The sequence below is a fragment of the Panulirus ornatus genome, chromosome 10 (assembly GCF_036320965.1).
Source record: "Panulirus ornatus isolate Po-2019 chromosome 10, ASM3632096v1, whole genome shotgun sequence".
NCBI classification, from domain to species: Eukaryota; Metazoa; Arthropoda; class Malacostraca; order Decapoda; family Palinuridae; genus Panulirus; species Panulirus ornatus.
Window position 1 is genome coordinate 37,753,753 of NC_092233.1, and position 16,210 is coordinate 37,769,962.

The window sequence follows — 16,210 nt, forward strand, 5'->3', positions numbered from 1 at the left end:
TCCCCAGGGATAATACATTACTTACTATATTGTTATTCATGAATAAAAAAAACATGTTTCTCCACAAATCCATTTTCAACACCATTTTCATCACTATGCACTGTGCATCATCATCTTTCACTTGCAAACATATATAACACATACGGCCACACCTTCTGAATTCATTGGCCAATGATTATTTATCATTCACCTAATATGGCAGAGTAATGTTTGCATCAATAGCCAATCAGAGCTTGAGATCTCTTGGAAGAAAACCGAGACTTCCACAAATGGGAGCAAAGGAAAAATGTAGGGCCAGACTCATACCAACTCTGCATGGGCTGTGTGTAGTCCCCTACAAGCATTTGATGCAGGCAGGGGTAGCATGGAGGTTAAAGGGTTAAGAGACAAGAGGCTAGTATGCTAAGTTAAGGTAGGTTAAGAAATTTTTTTACTTGACTACTTGAAAGATCACACACAAAAAGTCCTCTTAATAATAAAAAGTACAAGAGATACGTGTAAACCTCTCTCCTCATACCGTGCAAATAGGTAATTACATTGAGAAGAACCAGTGCAATAAAAGAACTCTCCTCCTACAGGATCTGACAACTTAACAAAATTTCAAATAAAACACAATGGTCCATTTGCAATCCAGGCAATACACAAAAATCCCTAAAATCAGGAAACATGCTAATAAATACGAACCCTAAAATCCACCATACCACCTAACTCCCCCTCCTCATACTGCCCTGTATCTCTTCTAGCTTTAACATCCAAACTAGATGAAAAAAGATCCACAACAGAACAAAAAAAATCCTTCTCTCTCAAACCCAAATACTCTACCACCACACTATACAATGACCTGACACAACATATCCTAGACGGATTCAACTAACCACACTTCCCCCTCCCACACACTATTAGTGGCAATACACATCAATAAAGAATTTGACACTGTCCCCCAACATTATCCTCGCACAAAAAAACACTTAACAATGAATGACAAAAATGGCAGGCCAATTTTATGGTCGGCCACCATGCCAAAGTCATTCTCGAAGGCTTCACTTTTAAAACACTTGAACTATACAATAAAGTTCCTTAAGTAGTTGTTCTTTCTCTAACTTTCTTCAATCTCTTCCTAAATGACCTCTCATTCCATCAGGTAAACCTTACTTGGTCATTTTTTTATACGAATAACATCACAACACCCTGACAACACAATAGCAAAATAAAAAATTACACAACTGGAAAATTGGTTCACCCAGAATAGAATGTCTGCATCATCACAGATGTCTTCCAGTCACTCTTTTTACCCAAGACAGGTACAAAGCCAACTCACACTCCCCAGTCACCCTGAATGGACAGTGTCTCCCACTGTGCAAAACACCAACCATTCCAGGCATCACATACAACATACACATGACATTCACTCCCCACACCAATAACATCAACACAAAAGCAACACTCAAACCAAATGGCATTAAATCACTAATTGATACCAGATCTAGACAAGAAAAAGAATCCCTCAACACCCTCTACATCCAATTCATCCATTCCACTATGCCTCAACTACAGGGTCTTCCATCCTCTCAAAAGCAAATATAACAAAAATGCACACACAAAACAGTACACTTGTATCAATCACTGGCTCCCTAGCAACCACAAACACTCATACAGTTCCACCTCAACTTACTCTGCACTCGGTTCTTTGCAACAAAACTAGACCCATCCCATCCAAACCACTCTATAACTATCAACCAACCCCCACATAAAAATATAAAGCTTTCCTCTGCCACAAACTTTAGTAACTCTATTCACAGATCCCCCAATTCCCAACATATATAACACTGACAAATCACATACACACTGAAATGACAACAAGCACTAACCAATCAACCACATAACTCAAGTCTTAAACTCACCTGACATATCCACCAGATACCAAAGTCCCCAAACAAACATGAGTCACACCCTCTTGCTTACAGTCTGGATATGAGCCATCACTCCAATACTACACATGCCTTTTCAACATAAACCAAGACCTTTCATGACTACAATGCAATTACCATAAAGATGACACCAAGCACTAACTACTCAATTACACTTTCTGCACATGCACACATCACAACACTGTAAGAGCTGTTGTTCTAACTGGTGTATGAGGCCAGCTTTCTGAAAAGTGCAGAAGTCTCATAAGGATAGAAGGGACTCCTGAGGCAGGAAGAAAGAAAGAAATTAAACACAATATAAGCCTAAACTAGGTCCCCAATTTATTGACCAGCCTATAGGGGAGGATGAACAGCTAGGCTGAATGTGGACCACCTGTCACAACCAGGATTCTAACCTACCCAAGTTCGACTTCAGGTGGCCTGTAAATGCTTCACGGTCAGCAAATAATAAAAAATACCATAGAAAATACTGGAAAAAATCAGACAAAAATACATGACAGCTCAACCAAGAAACTAAACAAGCTATTCAACATAATGCTAACAGAAATGAAAAACATGCATGGAACAACCACATAAACATTTAAAAGAATATCTGACATATGATTGAAATCAGTCCTCAATGAACAGATAGTTATGAAATGCAAATGACAGCTAAAAACAGTCTTCTACACCAAACAAGTTATGCAGAGAGCTTTCTTCTTGCCTTGCCATCATGGCAAAATCTCATCATAAACTGTTGTAGGTACAAACCTACTCCAACCCTTCCCAATCTACCACCACCTCAAGCCCTCATCACTAAATTTTCAGTTAAGTTTCTTATCAAATATCATATAATTAACCAGATAAAAAGTCTGGCATATTATTCATAAGGTCATGATTGGTTCTCAGTGAATGTAGGTTTACGGCAGGGGTGTGTGACGTCTCCATGGTTGTTTAATTTGTTTATGGATGGGGTTGTTAGGGAGGTGAATGCAAGAGTTTTGGAAAGAGGGGCAAGTATGAAGTCTGTTGGGGATGAGAGAGCTTGGGAAGTGAGTCAGTTGTTCTTCGCTGATGATACAGTGCTGGTGGCTGATTCATGTGAGAAACTGCAGAAGCTGGTGACTGAGTTTGGTAAAGTGTGTGAAAGAAGAAAGTTAAGAGTAAATGTGAATAAGAGCAAGGTTATTAGGTACAGTAGGGTTGTGGGTCAAGTCAATTGGGAGGTGAGTTTGAATGGAGAAAAACTGGAGGAAGTGAAGTGTTTTAGATATCTGGGAGTGGATCTGGCAGCAGATGGAACCATGGAAGCGGAAGTGGATCATAGGGTGGGGGAGGGGGCGAAAATTCTGGGGGCCTTGAAGAATGTGTGGAAGTCGAGAACATTATCTCGGAAAGCAAAAATGGGTATGTTTGAAGGAATAGTGGTTCCGACAATGTTGTATGGTTGCGAGGTGTGGGCTATGGATAGAGTTGTGCGCAGGAGGATGGATGTGCTGGAAATGAGATGTTTGAGGACAATGTGTAGTGTGAGGTGGTTTGATCGAGTAAGTAACGTAAGGGTGAGAGAGATGTGTGGAAATAAAAAGAGCGTGGTTGAGAGAGCAGAAGAGGGTGTTTTGAAATGGTTTGGGCACATGGAGAGAATGAGTGAGGAAAGATTGACCAAGAGGATATATGTGTCGGAGGTGGAGGGAACGAGGAGAAGAGGGAGACCAAATTGGAGGTGGAAAGATGGAGTGAAAAAGATTTTGTGTGATCGGGGCCTGAACATGCAGGAGGGTGAAAGGAGGGCAAGGAATAAAGTGAATTGGAGCGATGTGGTATACCGGGGTTGACGTGCTGTCAGTGGATTGAATCAAGGCATGTGAAGCGTCTGGGGTAAACCATGGAAAGCTGTGTAGGTATGTATATTTGCGTGTGTGGACGTATGTATATACATGTGTATGGGGGTGGGTTGGGCCATTTCTTTCGTCTGTTTCCTTGCGCTACCTCGCAAACGCGGGAGACAGCAACAAAGCCAAAAAAAAAAAAAAAAAATGTATATCGCATACTTACCAGTTAGATATAGTAAATTTCTCCAGAGGAAAAAACCTTTTTACAACAGATTTCAAATGCTCATACAATAACAGATTTTATACTAACACTTTTCCAGGAATGTACCTCTTCTGCTACATTAATCTATTTCCTCATGTAACTGAATATAAGTGGTATAAATGCATACCTTACACTTACTAAAAGCCAAAAAGACCAATGTTACATGATGGGAAGCATTTTTCATCCCATGATAGTAAAAGAAATATAGTGGAGACAGCTAAGAAAAACGTACAGTTGATTAATGTAAGAGTAGTTTAAAATTTGGAAAAATCAACATTACCTATGAAAACGTGACTTTACTTCCCCTACTACCCAAGATTTCCCTCAATTCTTAATGATATACTTGAAATATACGACACATCCAAACAGCATTTTGCCAACAGGAGGAAAAAAAATAAATAAATAAAAGACACACCAAGCCACTAGCGATGTCAACTTCCCACCGCACTCACATTAATTTTGGTTCATTTGTAATGTAAATTTCAGGTACTAGGAAAAGTTATGCGAGATATACCTAGGTCCTGTTGATTTCATTTCAGGCCCATCACAGAAATAATTCACAAAGTTAGAAAAACACATAAATTAGATTTAAACTGGCACCACTGTAGATGATCTAGAGCACTTTCTTATCTTCTGATAACTGAGTAACAGTAAGAAGTGCTATAAGACCATAAGACTGACTGTGGAGTTAAAAAGAAAGTGAACACTTCCAAAAATCAAGGGAACCTATGAAAACCTCACCTAAGTTGATCTGGCAGCTGAGACCAATTTCAATTTTCAAAGATACAGTCGGAATATATAGGCAATATCTACGGAGGAAGTAAAGTGTTTTAGATATCTGGGAGTGGATCTGGCAGCGGATGGAACCATGGAAGCAGAAGTGAATCATAGGGTGGAGGAGGGGGCAAAAATCCTGGGAGCCTTGAAGAATGTTTGGAAGTCGAGAACATTATCTCAGAAAGCAAAAATGGGTATGTTTGAAGGAATAGTGGTTCCAACAATGTTGTATGGTTGCAAGGCGTGGGCTATGAATAGAGTTGTGCGCAGGAGGGTGGATGTGCTGGAAATGACATGTTTGAGGACAACATGTGGTGTGAGGTGGTTTGATCGAGTAAGTAATGTAAGGGTAAGAGAGATGTGTGGAAATAAAAAGAGCGTGGTTGAGAGAGCAAAAGAGGGTGTTTTGAAATGGTTTGGGCACATGGAGAGAATGAGTGAGGAAAGATTGACCAAGAGGATATGGGTGTTGGAGGTGGAGGGAACGAGGAGAAGTGGGAGACCAAATTGGAGGTGGAAAGATGGAGTGAAAAAGATTTTGAGTGATCGGGGCCTGAACATGCAGGAGGGTGAAAGGCGGGCAAGGAATACAGTGAATTGGATCAATGTGGTATACCGGGGTCGACGTGCTGTCAATGGATTGAATCAGGGCATGTGAAGCGTCTGGGGTAAACCATGGAAAGTTCTGTGGGGCCTGGATGTGGAAAGGGAGCTGTGCTTTCGGGCATTATTTCATGACAGCTAGAGAGTGAGTGTAAACGAATGGGGCCTTTGTTGTCTTTTCCTAGCGCTACCTCGCACACATGAGGGGGGAGGGGGATGTTATTCCATGTGTGGCGAGGTGGCAATGGGAATAAATAAAGGCAGACAGTATGAATTATGTACATTTGTATATATGTATATGTCTGTGTGTGTGTGTATATATATGTGTACATTGAGATGTATAGGTACGTATATTTGCGTGTGTGGACATGTATGTATATACATGTGTATGTGGGTGGGGTGGGCCATTTCTTTCGTCTGTTTCCTTGCGCTACCTCGCTAACGCAGGAGACAGCGACAAAGCAAAATAAAAAAATAATATAAATAAATCCATGACTTCAGTACATATCAGGCCAAGAGCCTAAACACACACATAACAGAAAGCAGTGAGTGGCTGGTAATCAAACTGCCCAACTTCTCAGCAAGCAGTCATTCCTCACAAGCACACTACATTAACAATGATATATGCACATTATAAATCTCAGTGAAAAAGGGGATTTAGTTGAGATTTATGTATTTTATCGGTAGGCTATGTCTCAAAACTGGTTTTAGATACTGAATATTACTATACCAATTAGCTATTAGAATAAATGTTGCAAAGCATGATTTTGAGCATCTTATCAAATTCAACATTATCAGAGAAGGAGATAGTGGCGAAGATACAAACATCAGGGATAATGCAGGATTGGTTAATAGAAAATTAAATAAAGCACTTGTGAAAAATTAACAAAATCTACTAAAAGCCTCAGTTAATCTCCCAGTAACCAATTCATATTCTATTCTTTATATTGTTTGAAAAATGTGACTTATGATTGCCGTTAGTATGCCATTGTTCAGCGGTTGGGAGGCAGCCAACAACCAGGGAGGCATATTACCAGTACTATCCACCATGGTATCAGGAGGGTTGGTGACATCTGCTAAGTAAGCTAGCACTTTAGTAGTGGTCAAGTTAATCTCCCGTTGACCTAGGTAGCTGTCTTTTCTCTCTGCCTCACTAATATGTGGACTACTGGCATTCTGCCCACAAACATACAATCTCTCCTTGTCATATGCAACACTTGACAACAGTTAACTCATGCAGCTCATTCTTCATAACTCTAGATTTTCCTGCGGTGAACACTAGGTACTAGCCCTGCCTTTTGGCAAAATGGTAGGAGCAGTAGATAAAAATAGTAGGTAGGAACATCTAGGCTGGAGCATTAGGTAGAAAAAGTTGGTGGGAGCATTAGATAGAAGTAATCATTAGAAACATTAGGTAGGAGCCTCTGCAAACACTGTGCTAAACTTTCCCTCTGCCTATGGCCTGTTAAGGTGAGGAACTAAAGGCAAAGAAGTGGCACTGGAGTTCTTTAGTTATGCAGACTGTTGCCACGGCCCCTCCTTTTGGGGAGTTCCAATTGGAACAGGCGTCAGAGATATAGATAGATAGAAAAGAGAGTCCATGGCTTAAGGTTTCCATAACCTTTACAGTGCACCAGTGATAAGCTAGGGAACTAAAGTGAAGAATGTCTATCTAGGTAGAATGCGTCATCTCTCATAGGACTTGTCCTCTTAGAACCTCAATGAAGCTCAAGCTGCATTTAGTACTAGAACCCTAGTGTGTCTAATTACCCTAGAGTTACATCTTTCACTTCATTATTACGTTTCCTCCATGGTTTCCCCCTTTTCCTTGTTCCCTCCACTTCTGACATGTATACCCTCCTTCCCTCACCAATTCTCCGCATATCCAAACCATTTCAGCACACCTACTTCAGCTCTATTATGTCCTCTTCTTACTACTGCCTATCTCTCTTATCCTATCATTTCTTATTTGATCAACCCTCCTTACACCACAACACATTCACCTAATGCTTAAAAATTTTGTCTAAGGCCCATGCCTCACATCCATATCACTCTAACAGGCCTACTACACCATCAAACATACCTATCATTCATAATGATGAGCTACAAAGGGCAAATGAGGAAAAGGGCTTGGGTGTCATAATTTCTAGTGTCCTTGAGCCAAGATACAGTAAAGAAAGAGTGAACAAAATCCTTGGATTCAAAGGTAGGGGCTTTCAAATCTAAGTCTCAGGAAAGTATTCTCACTTTTTGCAACTCACTGGTGCATTCCCATCTGGAATACTGTGTCCAATTTTGGTCATCCTACTTCAGGAAAGACGGACAGAATGGAAATAGTACAGATGCATACTGCCAAGGTGATTCCCAGCCTAAGTAACGAATCCTATGAGAGCCAAATAAAAGAAGCGAACTTATCTAACTTAGAAAAGGAAAGGTTAAGAGGTGATCAATACAAGTATTCAAAACCATTACAAGTTTTGATGATCTTAACCTCACAAGCTACTTAAGGATGGATTGTCTGATATCACTCATTTTAAGAGATATAAGCTCATGGGCAAATGAGGCAAAGTACTTTTTCTTCAACAGAATTGTTATATGGAATGATTTACCTATTAAAAAAAGTTGAAAGCAGTACCATAAATACATTTATGTAGACTTGATAAATATTTTGATGAGTTCATGAACAACATTAATTGCACCTCCTTAGCTATACAATAAATTTACAGATCTTCCTCTTTGAAAAATCTACATGTCATTCTATTCTTACTACATTAATCAAAGTCTTTCTGATTCTTCAACTAATATAAACAGTCTCATTAGGGCCCAGTGATATATTGCTGTATGAATTCAGTCATTATATCTGAGACAGTGTCACTTCTTTCAGCACACTCCTCAAAGCATCAAAGACCTCAACCACTCTATGGCTTATTTCAGTTCCCACTGTTCCAATCATTGTCATATCCACTCCCAGGCATCTGAAACACTCCACTTTCTCCAAGTTCTCTCCAATTATATTCACATTCCAAATGACCTCTCCTTTTTTTCACTGCTAAACCTAATAAACCTCACATATATTCACTATTGTAAGAATTTGGGGGAATATAAAGTTTTCTAAACACAAGGATTTTAAGGAAGACATACTTTTTCCCATATCAAAAAAAGTGACAAACTTTCAATGCAAAAGCATGAGAAGACTTTTAATATGTGATAATTTACTTGGAGAGTCCCACAGAGAGATATATGTTTTGCATATACAATTTCTAGTTGCTTAAAAAATGGGTAAATAAATGCAGAAAACAGAAATTCATTGCCATTTCAGGGCTACCATAGTTTATTTGAACCAGACTCTAAGCGAGAGAAATCCACTTCAACCCTTTCAATATTCTAGGAAGATATTTCTTCTCTCCACAGTATTCCATATGTTGTGGCCTCTTAAGTTTACTTTTAGGTATATGGGGTTCTCAGTAATAAATTAATGTCTTTAAAGTGAGTTAAATCACTCATATGAGATTCAGCCCATCTTCATCACTGATGGAGGATATTAAGATTGCTTCTGGTCAAGCTTCTTCCTTGCCAAGACTCAAAATTTTTTCAATGGTTGGCTGAACAAGGGTCATTGTGACATGATTTTCACTTATGGTCAATCAATGGTTTAGCTCCAAGGTGTCACAGTGTCTCTTCCACTCTCCAAAAGGAAAATAGGGTTCCTTTAAGTTATTCAACTAGAAAGGTTTACCTCCTGTTAACCAAGACTGTTTTAAGTAATGTATTCCTGTTGCCAAGAACTTATTCCATCATACACTTGCCCATTTGGTGTTACACAGCAAACACTGGAATATTGCAACAGTATGAAGTTTAACATATATAAATCTTGGGTGCAAGTTATGGGAGGTTTTCAGATTCTGTGCATCTAACTTTTAATGCTGTAGTCGAAATATACAAATGTTGTGTGTGACATAACTGTTCAAGTACATGATGGAATTTGTCTTTAGAGGATCATAAATTATGCCCAAAAACAGCAAAAAATAGTGACCATAAATATCACACACCTTTCAAGAAACATATAATAAAATATAAACACTGGTTGCCAAGGAACATTTTCATAGATTCTACTGCATCTGAGCCTTAAATAGGGACTACTACTCACATATAAAAATTTTCAGCCAAATACCAAGTTCTGAGCCTTAGAAGTGGGGCTACCACTCACATAGAAATTTTTTCAGCCAATTAATGAGAGCTTAACATGACCAATAACCATCCATCAGCATTAATGTTTAATTACACATTATCACACGAGGCAATAAGAATCATGTACATCATGGAAAAAGTTGGACTGATTTGTCTAAAAGTATTACACTTATAAAATATCAAAACAATGTGACATATTTCAACAAGAATAATGGGTAAAATTACCATTTCAGAAATCCACTTGTTTACAGTAGAAATGAATGTGGAATCATTCAGAAGATATCAAAATCCATCAGAAAAGAAATTTCAACCAAACCAAATCTAACCTTACCTAACAAAATTCACTGGATGTCCAAAACAGTAATAATACAGTCCCAATAACAATATAGTTTCAGAGATCAACCTGTTTGTGATATAAATGAAAGTCAGCATCATTCAAAAGACAAGAACCATCAGAAAATCAGATTCAAAGAAACTAAACCTAATCTAACAAAATTCACTATGTCCAAAACAGATGTAATACAGATAGTGAACAATGAATTTTACTGAGAAGCGAGGTACACTGTTCATAGATTTCGAGGATCTTTTACAACTGTATGGCCTACTTTTCCATTACTTAACCCTACTGTTTCTTTGATATGCAACTATAACCTCACGTAATATCATTACTATGAATGACAGGACAGATCAGTTCACAAATATTTTTGTAATCATATCGAAATTTAACTATAAAGCACCCAAAATACAAGCAGCCACTTCCCAGGGGGTAGCCTGATGACTTAAAACATAATCATATTAAGGTAATTTCACTATATAGATGTAACATTTATCATCAATTTCCAGTTCAGAGTCCTCAGAGTTCCTCTACACTGGACTTTCCAAGATTCTATGTCGCAATGGTTGCAAGAGTCGATTTTGAAGTTTTCATCCATATTTCTAGTCCTGCCTAATGTATCTACAATTTGTTTTAGAAAGAATTGAAGTAGTTAGCTGTATCAATCTTCTCTGTCCAACTCTTCCGTAATTTCACTGCATAAGTTTTCTGTGCCCTACTGGAGTTTGTTACTTTGGAATAAATTGGTAAATTAAGGTTACGTCATATTGTCTTTCATTTTCTATAGAACCTTATCATAACTGGATTGTGTCATGTGCATGTACTAATAATCATATATTCTAATACTGGGACAATTTGTCTCAATATATTTAGATATAGTTCGGTGAGGATAAAGCGACACCTTGCCTTAGCTTGTACTGCACAGAGACAGTCCCTGTCACTACCACTGCTGACATTACATGCTTCTCAGAACTGCCTCTCTCATTGGATATTAATTCCAACATTGGTATAAATTAAAGATAACTTGCCATTACTTTCCCTTATAACTGTATACACCTTACCATGCACTGACTGGAGCAATGAGGTGAATTAAATTTGGAAAAGTAAAATGGTACAATTATAAGTTACATCAACTGGGGGGCGGATAATGACAATCTGAGGGGCTACTTGACCTTACAATCACTTGTCATCACTAGATCGACTAATACTCACCATGATGACCGGGTATTCAGGCTCTTTTGCTAACAGCCGCAATCAGGATATTATTAACACTGACTGTGGATTCCTAGTAAAGAGAAAAACTGTAAGTGGTCCAGCCAGCGATGCTAGATAGGGGTGTCTTTCTTTGTTACAGGACTGCCAACACTCCCGACCACCATGAAAACACATTTCCTAATGTTAAAATAACGTTAGTAACTTGTTAGGTATTTAGCCTTTATTTTAACATTTCCAATGAGCATTATACACTAGCATAACTAGAGAATAATGACATTAGCAAATATATAAAGATCCTACAGTATATCTATTATAACCGAATGTAATCTGATATCTAGTTCTTCATAAGACATTTTGAGTTACAGATTTTTCTACTTACATTAAGAAAAAAAGTAGAGATGTTACATGGTAATAGAGTCGTGTTAAACATGTAAAGTAGAATACCATAAGATATGTATATAACTAAACTGAAACATACTTTTCTTATCTATCTAATGCGATTGGTCATAAAAGGGCATGGGACTAGATTATCAAAAACCAAGTCGATAAATATATTCTTTGATAATGTGACTACATCTCTTCTTCCTTAATAATTTTGTTGATTCCATTTGAATATGGTATTTAATCATATGGTTGAGGTTATATCTATCTTACGTGGAATCACTTCCATCTCCATCACAATTACACAAATACTTGACCAAATTATCAGTTTGATAAAGACGGCGAGTCTGAGGAGGCAACGGTGAACTTTGACATATGGTTTTCCTGCTTCAGATGAAGCAGTTTCTGAAAGCAATGGTTTCCAGTCAAACAGTCATAAAAAAAAAATAATACGTAAATATGCATAATTATAAGTTCATTATCATATTATTGAACCTGAATTATATAATCAATGGTTTTAAACACTTTGATCATCAACGAAACAATGTTATTTGAAAATGATAAAGTTAAAGTTATATTAACTGAGTTTGTAGGGTTTAGTGGGGTTGGTAGCCATGTATTTAGTAAACATGTCGGCTGATCAGCTGGGGAGCAATTCGAATATGACGTTCAGCATGCTTTAGAAGATGAAGAAAGTGAGGACAGAAAAAGTGATGGCTAATGTCAATGAATATTTAAAGAGGCGAAACTTGGAGGTATGTTTAAGTCATAAAAAATGTTGGAGTGACTGAAAATGTTATATTTTTCTTTCAAGAGGAACATAATCAAGCTTTTGAAAAACTTGGCATGGGTATTTTAAGTGTTAGCCATCTAAGCGTACCATTGTGCCTTTCCTACATTAAGATTTACAAAAGAATTATAAAAAGTGAATGTTAGGCTAAAGGAAGAAATTATCAAAGAATGCGAGAAGACTAATTTTTGAATTGAGATGACAGATTTCCAAAGTTCACCCATTCCATGATGTTTCTTTTACCACAAGTAGCAGGCATTACCTCTTACTATAATATAAGTATTTAGCTGCCCAGCATTTATTGATTTTAGTTACAATATTATCATTTGTAAGTCCATAATTGTTTTTTTGCTAACAGTTCGGCATCACTGAGTCAAACTATTATTCCAGTTTTTTATGGTAATTAGTGTAAAGTTTCGGAAGACGTGCATTTTCTAGAGAATAGAACTTAACGAAGTGGTACTGATGGATTTCTTACAATAAGTAGAGTGATATAGTGTGTGTGTTATTTTAGGTATAGAAGCACTACATCAATTTTAAGTTTATATATACTGGGCAGAGCTTTTACATGGGGGGAAAATGGGGGTAAAAACATTGAAATTTAACAGGTGGAAGTGTAAGTAATGCATTCATATAACGTTTTAACAGTTTTAACCAATTATGAATATCCTCACATGTGTATGAGGATACTAAAGTGACTGTCCTGTAGACAGCAGACAAAAAGCATTCACTTGGCACCAGTTTGAACTCTATAGAGCTTTATTCGGGTTGCACGTTGGCACATAAACGAAGTGAAGCTGTAACACAACAAGAAACTTTTCCTGTTGAGTTTACAAATGTCTATTTTCTTTAATTATTCATGCAATTATTGAATGACACCATGCATGGAAATGTTTGAGTCAGAAGTTTACAAGTATGTTGGATGAGTTTAGACGTCTGTACAGATTTAGGCACCGCATTGATGCTTATGAGAGCTTTCCCACAATGTCAGATTTGTAGAATTTTGTAAATATCTGAACTCAATGTTTACCTTCCAAACCAAATGAATCATGGCACAATCAAGTGGAGTACATGTTTTTATAATGATAAAATTCCACTATTAATAGAACCCACGTGCCATCTCGTGTTAAAATTGGCAGGTTATCCATTTTACATTATACATTTATTGTATAGCCCCACTTTTTTGCCTCTCCTTGTTAACTCTACCACTATCGATTTATTTAATGTCAAAGATCAGTTTTAAGAAGTGAAAAATTCCACACTCCTTAGCGACTCTTTACATTGGTGACAGTTATTCCATGAGAGTACAACATGGATCATGATCCGTGGAAAGGCATAATCATATTCTTCAATTTTACCAAATTTATTTGATATACCAGTTTAGCTTCGCATTTGTATTAGCTTGGAATAGTAAATGTTTTTGTTCATAGATAGAATAGGATAATCGTTTTAGAGCAGGATGTTGAGCATTATGTTTCACTGAGCAATATCAGATAAGGCAATAGTATATCAGAAAATGTAGGTTAGATTTAAAGTAGAATGTACGAAAATTCCACATAGCCTCCTTAGAAGTCATGATTTATCTTAATTTTCAGTATTGTAATGGAAATATACCTTTCTCATTCATTATTGAGCACTATCAAAATTGTGCCAGGTATCAGAAACAGACAACACAGTTGTGGCATTACAGTCCCCATCAGCTTATGAGTTTTTCTTATATTTCTAATTTCAGTTTTGGTACTTGGTGAGGTTTTTATAGATTTGTTAGTATTTTACATGTATTTTTACTGTTATATTTGCCCCACATGTTTCCTGACTTTCATACCCATATTGCCTTTTTATTCATGTTAATCAGGTTGCTCCAAAACGTGTTTTGCAAGTGATTTTGCATTTCTTAAACAGTACCTTAGTATTTTAGAACAAAATAATTGTTAGTAATGAGGAGATAAACTGGTAAATTACCCAGTGCCATTATTTACTTTAGTTACATTACTTCTTTTTTCTTTAAGATAGGTTCATATGGCAGTTGAAATTGTGAAAATGAGAAATTTCCGAGGGGATGATGAATGTGATAATTATATTCCATTACATAAGTTAGTTATCCCTGGGGATAGGGGTGAAAGAATACTTCCCACGCATTCCTCGCGTGTCGTAGAAGGCGACTAGAGGGGACGGGAGCGGGGGGCCAGAAATCCTCCCCTCCTTGTATTTTTTAACTTTCTAAAATGGGAAACAGAGGAAGGAGTCACGCGGGGAGTGCTCATCCTCCTCGAAGGCTCAGACTGCGGTGTCTAAATGTGTGTGGATGTAACCAAGATGTGAAAAAAGGAGAGATAGGTAGTATGTTTGAGGAAAGGAACATGGATGTTTTGGCTCTGAGTGAAACGAAGCTCAAGGGTAAAGGGGAAGAGTGGTTTGGGAATGTCTTGGGAGTAAAGTCAGGGGTTAGTGAGAGGACAAGAGCAAGGGAAGGAGTAGCAGTACTCCTGAAACAGGAGTTGTGGGAGTATGTGACAGAATGTAAGAAAGTAAATTCTCGATTAATATGGATAAAACTGAAAGTTGATGGAGAGAGATGGGTGATTATTGGTGCATATGCACCTGGGCATGAGAAGAAAGATCATGAGAGGCAAGTGTTTTGGGAGCAGCTGAATGAGTGTGTTAGTGGTTTTGATGCACGAGACTGGGTTATAGTGATGGGTGATTTGAATGCAAAGGTGAGTAATGTGGCAGTTGAGGGAATAATTGGTATACATGGGGTATTCAGTGTTGTAAATGGAAATGGTGAAGAGCTTGTAGATTTATGTGCTGAAAAAGGACTGGTGATTGGGAATACCTGGTTTAAAAAGCGAGATATATATAAGTATACGTATGTAAGTAGGAGAGATGGCCAGAGAGCGTTATTGGATTACGTGTTAATTGACAGGCACGCGAAAGAGAGACTTTTGGATGTTAATGTGCTGAGAGGTGCAACTGGAGGGATGTCTGATCATTATCTTGTGGAGGCTAAGGTGAAGATTTGTATGGGTTTTCAGAAAAGAAGAGTGAATGTTGGGGTGAAGAGGGTGGTGAGAGTAAGTGAGCTTGGGAAGGAGACTTGTGTGAGGAAGTACCAGGGGAGACTGAGTACAGAATGGAAAAAGGTGAGAACAATGGAAGTAAGGGGAGTGGGGGAGGAATGGGATGTATTTAGGGAATCAGTGATGGATTGCGCAAAAGATGCTTGTGGCATGAGAAGAGTGGGAGGTGGGTTGATTAGAAAGGGTAATTAGTGGTGGGATGAAGAAGTAAGATTATTAGTGAAAGAGAAGAGAGAGGCATTTGGACGATTTTTGCAGGGAAAAAATGCAATTGAGTGGGAGATGTATAAAAGAAAGAGACAGGAGGTCAAGAGAAAGGTGCAAGAGGTGAAAAAGAGGGCAAATGAGAGTTGGGGTGAGAGAGTATCATTAAATTTTAGGGAGAATAAAAAGATGTTCTGGAAGGAGGTAAATAAAGTGCGTAAGACAAGGGAGCAAATGGGAACTTCAGTGAAGGGCGCAAATGGGGAGGTGATAACAAGTTGTGGTGATGTGAGAAGGAGATGGAGTGAGTATTTTGAAGGTTTGTTGAATGTGTTTGATGATAGAGAGGCAGATATAGGGTGTTTTGGTCGAGGTGGTGTGCAAAGTGAGAGGGTTAGGGAAAATGATTTGGTAAACAGAGAAGAGGTAGTAAAAGCTTTGCGGAAGATGAAAGCTGGCAAGGCGGCAGGTTTGGATGGTATTGCAGTGGAATTCATTTAAAAAGGGGGTGACTGTATTATTGACTGGTTGGTAAGGTTATTTGATTTATGTATGACTCATGGTGAGGTGCATGAGGATTGGCGGAATGCGTGCATAGTGCCATTGTACAAAGGCAAAGGGGATAAGAGTGAGT

The 16,210-nt window shown here is 38.0% G+C and overlaps 1 protein-coding gene across 1 annotated transcript in view; it reads right to left on the reverse strand.

Annotated features, from left to right (window-relative positions):
- LOC139750907 (protein brunelleschi-like) overlaps positions 1–11,271 on the reverse strand; it is a 459,160-nt gene extending 447,889 nt beyond the window's left edge. Inside the window, exon 1 of the mRNA XM_071665792.1 lies at positions 11,119–11,271. The gene's annotated coding sequence lies outside the window, so the exon portion shown is untranslated. The remainder of the gene's footprint in view (positions 1–11,118) is intronic.
- Between the last annotated feature and the right edge of the window lie 4,939 nt (positions 11,272–16,210).